Consider the following 8406-nt stretch of genomic DNA (forward strand, 5'->3'; position numbering starts at 1 on the left):
ACCGTCGCGCTGAGAACGGTAACGAAAGGTTGACGTTGATCGGTCGAATGTCTGGGCAGAACGTGAGGAATGAGGCAAGAGTGCAAGGAGGGGGGGCAAAAGAGAGAGGAAGGGAAAAAGGGGAGAAACGCATTCGTAGAGCAACGGAACGTTCCCGTGTCGGAGGCGTATTGGAGCCGCACTGAAATGCGTTTAACGGCGGCGCGGCTGCAAGTGTCTGCCGTGGTGAACGTTACCTTTGACGGCTGCATTGGGCTTTGCCTTTGCTTTCGCTTTCGCTTTCGCGTTCGCTTTCGCTTTCCCGGATGTACGTAACGTTTGTTGATATGGTTCTGAGGAAGAGTGTATGACAGTGCCGTGCCGTCCATGTTCGTGTGCCCTCCCATTGTGTGTATGCTATTGTCTGTGTACTTGAATGATGTATGTAGGTGTTAGTGGACATGTTTTACCAGTGGGGGGAAATGGATCGTCGATAGTTGCCGTCACTCTGTCACGGTCGAGATGACGCACCCTCCGTACAGAAAGGTGTCGAGAAAGTGAGTGTGTGTGTGCGTCCGTGAATTGGCAGCGTTTGGAGGTGGGCGTGCCCTGCATGTGGCCCGGAAAAGGCTGTTCGTTAGGCGGTAGTGTTGTGTGGACAGGGGAGGGGCATGCGTAACGCTGCTGGCATGGCATTTCGGGAGATGGGAGGGGGCAAACGAGGAAACGAGGAGCGGCGGCCAAAGACGGGACGGGGAGGGGCGCGGTGTGGGTGGCTTGCGCCTGTGCTCGGCGTTGTGGTTTGTGCAAAAGAGGAGGAGAAAAACAATGTGAGTTGCCAGGGAGGGGAGCGGTGTTGTGTTGTGGTTGTCGTGGTGTAGCCGCAGACGCGGCTGTCAGTGAACGTGGCGAGACGGACGGATGCGCGGAGGGGCGGGGGCGGCGCATTTCGCCGGTGCCGTGCCGTGCCGTGCCTGAAAGCCGCGTGGTCGCTGTGTTGTTGGTGGCGTGGGGGCGAGGAGAGTACCGTACGGGTGTGCTTGTGCGCCGGAAATGGCACACTGCGCCCGCCCGTCTTGGAGGCTGATGGCTGTGGTGTGGAAATGGGGCGCGGTGATGTTGAAGCACAGAAAAGAAACCAAGAAAACGGAAGGCGTGATGCGGCGGTGGTGGTGAGAGCGGGAAAAACAAAACAAAAGAAAAAAAACAACAAAAAAAAAGAAGGAAAAACAACAAGAAACAAAAAAGAAAACAAAAAGTCTATCAATATTAAAATGTAAATGGAAATGGACCCAGGTATAACCTCCCTGCACAAATAGCAGAGAGTCCGATGATAATAAAAATGTGCCAGAATGTTAACGTCCCTACAAAACAAACCCAACGATAATATTAATGAAAGAGTGAACCGTATGTAACATTGCAACAGACATAATGAAACCTGATAAATTGTATAAGGGCAGCAGCCGTTGACCTTTGGCCCTGTATTCAGAATAAAAAGAGCCAAAGATCGTTACCCCAATGAAAAAGACACTGAAACACGTATGTAACATAGTAGCGATGGCGAGACATTGTAGCATCTGTGACCAGAGAGTTTGCGCTGGACTGCGCGAGTGTTGCGAGCGGTTCTCAGTCAGTCAGTCAGTCTGTGTAGTTGAGGGCTGTACTCTGTCAGTAGTCGTCGCGTGCAGTACGCTAATAGTCGTCATGCAGAGCGGTCGGTCAGTAGTAGCAGCCGAGTGCGGTTGTGTGATGTAGGCGGTCGGCAACACTGGTCAAGATGGTGAATAAGGTATACTGTTAATTGATATAATCGTTAGATAATGAGAAATTGTATTTATTGTAATTATTCTCCAACAAGTTCCCCAATAATAATTTTTATTTCAAAAGCATTTTTCAAACATTTAATCTTTTATTGAACTAAAGAGTTCGTTCCACTTCTTTGAAGAAAAATGTCACTAAAATCACAAAGAAAGAGAATATTATTATTTGCAATGCAGTTCCTCCAAGCGCTGCGCAACAACCAGAGCAGAAATGTGACATCCATTTATTCGGAGGTAAGACTTTTAATTCTGATTGTTTTGCACAGGGCCAAAGACCGATATTTCGGTTTAATTGAAGTTTCTTGTCACTGAACGGACTTTTGTAAATGTTGTGTGAAGACTTTATATTTGAGTCAGATTGCGAATTGCACATTTTTGTTGCCATTTTCAATACCTCTCATTGTGGGCGAGGTTACAATTAGCGCAATGTCCATTAGCATCCGTAAATAACATTGTCCATTATTTTAAATATTGCTGGGAGGTTACAACACACACACACACAAAACAAAAAACAAAAAAAAACAAAAAATTGCATTTATATCCGCTCCTCAATTGTAGATACCCCTTACACAGCTGTGTGCAATGAATGAGTGCTGGCTGGTAATTAATTGCACTCCTTGGAGGGAAATGCCATAGGAAGTAGTCTTTAAAAAGTGAATGTTTTTCGTTAAGAGACAAAAGTTACTTTAGAAAAAAAGTAATAGTGGGGCTTTTGTTGTTGAACAAAATAAGTACAATGAACATACGTTATCAGATTTGCGCAATGCAGCGTCACACCACCTTTTGATTATAACACAATATACTATACATCGTCCCGAACCGTGACCAGAGTCGCGAGACGAGCAGAGCACGCCGCCGACGCCCGCTCAGTACAACCGTCCACCCGCTACTACTGTCGACCGACTACTACCTCTCCCGACTCGCGCTACAATATATATAACAACTGTTCCTGGCGACCCGGTGCGTGCAACTACTGTCGTCTGGCGCGGTCCAAGCGCCGACTAGCAGCGATAAAGAACTCTCTGGTCAGACAGAGATGCTGTCATGCCTCGCCATCGCTCTGGTAATGAATACATACGTGGTGCAGCGTGCGTACCACCGGAACACGCAGTGGCGGAGCCAAAGACTGTGTTGTCGAGGTCGAGTGCGAGTGGGAAGAGAGGCAGCGTCGGCACGGAGATGCAAGCGAGCGCGAGACGCACGGGGGCTGCGGCGTGGCGCGTTTGCGGTCGGCGCCTTTGGTGGCAACGGCCGGGACAAGCAGCGGTGTATGGTGTGGTGCGGGGCGGACAGGGGCGGCGGTGGACGGGGAGGAGGCGGCGCGACGACGGCATGGGGGCGAAAACGGGACGGGGGACGGCGGATGTTGAGAGGCGTCACGCGCGGACAGGACACAGACACAGAGACACACAGATTGGAAAGGGAGGGTGCGCGGTAGTAGTTGGGAATGTGCGTACCGTGCGGGATGGGAGTGGGCGAGGAACACGGTCGTGGCCCCTGTTTTGGGTGCGTGTGATGACGTCGGTGTGTTGTGGGAAGGGAAGGTGCTGTGGCGGCGGCGCGTAATGGGCGTAGGCCGAAAAGAGAAAGGAACGTGGGCAGTGTGTTGGCAAGCGTCGGTTCGACTGCGACGTTGATGGGCAGGGCAGGGCAAGGTTAATGGTGGTAGGAGTAGGCGTGTGGGCGCAAAAAATCTGCCGCTGCAGGCGGTGCCGTAACCGCCATGGCGGGAAGGAGAGAGGGCCAAAGAAAGAAAGAAAGAAAGAAGAAAACAAAAAAAAAAAAAGGAGGGGGGGGGGGGGCGAAAGTGGAGAGGCGGTGGTGTGAGAAGGGCGGGGGCGGAAGGAAGGCAGGAAGGACAAGAGGCGAGGCGACGGCTTGCTTTGTGTATCGGTCGGTCTCTGGCTATGCTTCGTTTTCTGCAGCAGGGTCGGTGCGCGGCGTGGCTCGCGGCAGTGGGAACGCCTGGTGGCTGGACGGCCAGCAATGCGGTTGGATGGGCGGCCACAGCACCGCACCTGTGCCCGAGGAGGAGACGCTGGCGGCGGGCCCTGAGGTGAGGCCGGCTCGGCTGGGGCTGTGGATGTGTAGGTGTGCGCCGCTGCTGCAACAACGAGTAAAACGCGAGAAGAAGGGATGGCGGTAGAGAGGAAAAAAAGAAAAAGGTCGTGTTGTGTTGATGCGCAGGCAGACGCGTACAGAGGGACGAGCCCGGTCTGCAGCAGGGTGTGGCCGTGCCGAGTGCAGAGCAGCGGCGGCTCGGTTCGGTTCGGCCCGGCCCGGCGGGCCGCGCTGTTGTCGCGGACGTGAGCGCCCCCTGGCGGGTGGCCGGAGGCGGCGCGGCGTGTTGGACGTGTGGCTGGTGGCAGTGCACAATTTGCGAGTGGCTGGCGGTGTGGTGTGGCGGTTGGCGCGTCGGGCGGCGGAGAGGTATGTGTTGCGGGCGCCCTTTGCTGCGCTGCGTCGTTGCGTGTGCCGTACAGGGCGGGCGCTTGTCGACTGTGTGGGCGGTGTGGCGAATTGGCGTGAAACGGCTGCCGAGAGGTGTGTGGTAGCGAGCCGGTCGGTGGTGTCAGTGCGAAGGGGAATGTGCGTGCGTTTGGCGGTTTCGGTGTGCTTTTTGCGGCGTGAGAGTGGGAATTAGTGGGGCCGGCTGTTGTGTTGGTTCCTTGTGTCTTGTGTCGCGTAGCTTGATGGCAACGTGGAAGGACGCCGGTTTCGTTTCGAGCCTTGCGTGTGGTTGTCGACGTTGACTGGTTGGCGTGTGCCGATGCACGTGCATGTGTGGGTCGCGAGTGCGTTTTTGGCTGGCTGTGTGTGTGTGTGTGTGTTTTGGGGGGGAAGGGGGAGGCGGTGGTGAAAGTGCAGTCGTTGCCACGGGCGTCGTCGGGTGGGGCTGGGGCTGTGCGTCGTGGCGGAAAGGTGGTAGGTTGCGGGAAGCGAGCCCGTCGTTGACGGTGTCGCGTGAGTTGTGAATCGAGTGGGGCGCGGGGCGCGGGACAGGAGCAGCGTGCCGCTGCGTCGTGGTCGTCAGCAGAGGCTGTGCGTGTGCTTGTCCTTTTTGTGGGCGGTTCGTGCGAGGCGTTTTTGTTTTGTGTTGCCCTAGTTGTTAGTTTATTTTGTTTGTGTTTGTTATTTTGAGACGACGACTGGTTGGTGGCGTGCGCGCGAAGTGGCGGTGTGCGCTTCCCGTGTCGTTTGTGTTGTTTGGTTTTTTTGTTTTTGTGTGTTTTTGTTTTTTTTTTTTTTTTTTTTTTTTTTTTGCACTGGGCCCCGGTGGGTGGGTGCGTGTGTGTCGATTGCCGGCTGGCGAAAGGTGCGCCATCGGCGGGGTGGGTCGCCGGCACAAGTAGAGGCGGCGGCGTTGTTGCTGTTGTTGTGTGGTGTTTGTTTTGTTCGGCTGTGTCGGCGAGCTGTGTTGCGGTGCGTGTGAATGGTGGTGCAAAAGTGCTGGCGTTGGGGCTGCGACTGCGACGGCGACGGCGGCGAGCCGCGGGCGCGCCATTGATAGTGATGTTGTGAACAGCGGCTGTGTACGGTAGTGGTGTTGTTGTAGCACGACGTGCATCCGGGCCGGCGCGGAAAGCGCAGTTGCGGGCGGTTGCCCTTCGGTGCCAGCCATGTCGCGTGAGCGGCGGGTTGCTCTGGTGTCGACACGTGGTGCTCTGGGTTGTTGTGTGGTGCCCTTTGGCCGGTGGGGGTGGTTCGCGTGTGTCTCGTTCGCGCTCGGTGTCTGGTCGTGGTCGTGCTGCTCCCCCGTCTGTCGGCGGTTTCCGACGTCGTCTGTACGTTTTTGTTCGTTTGCGGCGTGCCTGCCGACGTCGTCCCGTCGCGACCTTTCAACCGAAAGTGTGGCGCCCGAAGGTGAACGAACGTAACCCTGACCTCGGCGCTTTACGCTGAGCCGAGCGAACCGAACCGAACCTAACCTGTGGTGTGGCGAGGTGAGCTCAGCCTGTGAGCCCCTAACGTCTACGTAAGGTAAGCTGTCCGGCTCACGCCTCACGTTTTTGAACGCTTTTTTAACCTACGTTTGACGCTTCTTAACCTAGCACTGACCCCTTAACCTAACGTGTAACCTAACCTAACCTAACCTAACCTAACCTAACCTAACCTAACCTAACCTAACCTCTGACGCCTGACGTGTTTGAATGCTTAACCTAAGTTTGACGCTTAACCTAACCCAAGTCCCCTTAACCTAACCCACGTCCACCTAACCTAACCTAACCTAACGTAGACGTGTAAACGTAATGTGTAACGCGTAACGTGTAAGGTCGGCTGTCGTGTGTGCTTGACGGCAGATTGGGTTGGTCTGTAGATTCGGATTGCGGTTTGCCTCGGTCGAGGGGTTGGGTCGGAAGCGGCGAGGGGCGGCGGCGCCTGTTGCGCAGGCGGCGTCCGTTTGCGGCGGGCAATTGTTGAGAAACGGCTGTGAATGTTGGCGGGCGAGAGGAGGAGGACGGCGCGCGATGTGGCCCGACGGCTGCGGGCCGATCGGGAAACGGCGGGAGGGCGACGGAAGGCGATGGGGCGGCGGAGGCGCGTTTGCACGGCCGTCATCGCCGCACGCCTCGGCTTGTGTGGCTGTGGCGCCGGCCGCGCTGGCCGGGCTGCCGCGGCGACGGTGTGGGAGTTTTGCCGAAGGTTTGGCCATTGTGGCGGGTCGTCGGCTGGGGCTGTGGGGGCGGCATTTGGGCGGGGGCGGCGATTCTCGGCGGGCCGACCCAGGCTGTAGCGCGCGGTAGCTGCAGTTTGGCCGTGGTTTGCGGCGCTGCCGTGGCGACTGGTTGGCGACTGTGGTGTGGCTGTGTGTAGCCCCATCCTCGGTGGTTTGAAAGGCGCGGGCGGTTGTGGCGCAGGTTTGGGGCTGCTCCGCACAGGCTGTCGGACGTTGGGCGGTAGCAAGCGCGGGAGGCGCGGCGCGGCGGCGCGCAGAGTGGCGGCCGCTCTCTCGGCCGTCCGCGCCCGCCCGCGACACTGGCTGGGCCTTGTGATTCTCTGCTCTGCTGCTGTGCTGTGCTTGCGTGCCTGCCTGCCGTCCCGCTCGCTCTCGCTGTGTGTTACGCGCGTCGTCGAAATGGCAGATCAGGCGGCTACGAACGAGACTGCTGCGGCACCCGCCGCCACCGGCACTACGAAGAAGGCCAAGTCTGCGTCGTCTGCGAAGAAGCCGCGCGCCAAGCCTGCGCACCCGCGCACCTCTGAGATGGTGACGGCCGCCATCAAGAGTCTGAAGGAGCGCGGCGGGTCGTCGCTGCAGGCGATCAAGAAGTACATAGCCGCGCACTACAAGGTGCGGCGAGGACGACTGAAATTTTGCTTTGGACGTAGGTTTGTGTGGTGGCCCTGAAAAGGGCCGATTGTTGTGGGCCGAGCCGGCAAAGCGCGTTGCGTGCAGGGGAGCACGCGGCGGCTGCGATTGCCTGGCCTCCTTTAGGCCTTCTTCTCGGTCTTCTTTGGCAGCAGGACGGCCTGGATGTTGGGCAGGACACCACCCTGTGCGATGGTGACGCCCGACAGGAGCTTGTTGAGCTCCTCGTCGTTGCGGATGGCAAGCTGCAGGTGGCGCGGGATGATGCGCGTCTTCTTGTTGTCGCGGGCCGCGTTTCCGGCCAGCTCGAGCACCTCAGCCGCGAGGTACTCCATGACGGCGGCGAGGTAGACGGGCGCCCCGGCGCGGACGCGCTCTGCGTAGTTTCCCTTGCGCAGGAGGCGGTGGATTCTGCCGACCGGGAACTGGAGCCCAGCCCTGCTTGAGCGGGACTTTGACTTGCCCTTGACTTTGCCTCCCTTTCCGCGTCCGGACATGGCGATGGGCTAGCGACGGTGCACACGAAACGGAAACGAAAACGACCGGTGCGAGCGGCAGCGAGTCGAGCAGCGGAGTGCGTGCCGGCGCAGCCGGGGTGGGGGTGCTTTATGGGCTCGGGTGCGGCGGCCGGTTGCGCGCGCGCCCCATTGGTCGGCGGCCGCAACAGGGCGAGCTGGTAAAGGTGCGGCGGCGGCTGGCGGCGGGTGCCACTGTGTGGGGAGACGCTGACTAGAGCGGAGCGCTTGCTACTGGTGTTGCTGCTGCCGTACGTTGGTTCGAGATGCCGCCCAAGACTAGCGGGAAGGCCGCCAAGAAGGCTGGCAAGGCGCAGAAGAACATTTCGAAGGGCGACAAGAAGAAGAAGCGCAAGAGGAAGGAGAGCTATGCCATCTACATCTACAAGGTGCTGAAGCAGGTGCACCCTGACACGGGCATCTCGTCGAAGGCGATGAGCATCATGAACAGCTTCGTGAACGACATTTTCGAGCGCATTGCGGCCGAGGCTTCTCGCCTGGCGCACTACAACAAGCGCTCGACCATCACGTCCCGCGAGATCCAGACCGCTGTGCGGCTGTTGCTGCCTGGCGAGCTGGCCAAGCACGCCGTGAGCGAGGGCACGAAGGCGGTGACCAAGTACACGAGCTCCAAGTAAGGAGGTGGCTCTGGAATGGAAGGAAGGATGGAGAAGGCTCCTCCGTTGCGAGAGCGGCAAAACGGCCCTTTTCAGGGCCACCAACTTGCCTTTTGCGGGAAGGGCGGAATTGTTGTTGTTGTTTGTGTGTGTGGACGGCTGTG

The sequence above is a fragment of the Schistocerca americana genome, unplaced genomic scaffold, assembly GCF_021461395.2.
Source record: "Schistocerca americana isolate TAMUIC-IGC-003095 unplaced genomic scaffold, iqSchAmer2.1 HiC_scaffold_128, whole genome shotgun sequence".
Lineage (NCBI taxonomy): Eukaryota > Metazoa > Arthropoda > Insecta > Orthoptera > Acrididae > Schistocerca > Schistocerca americana.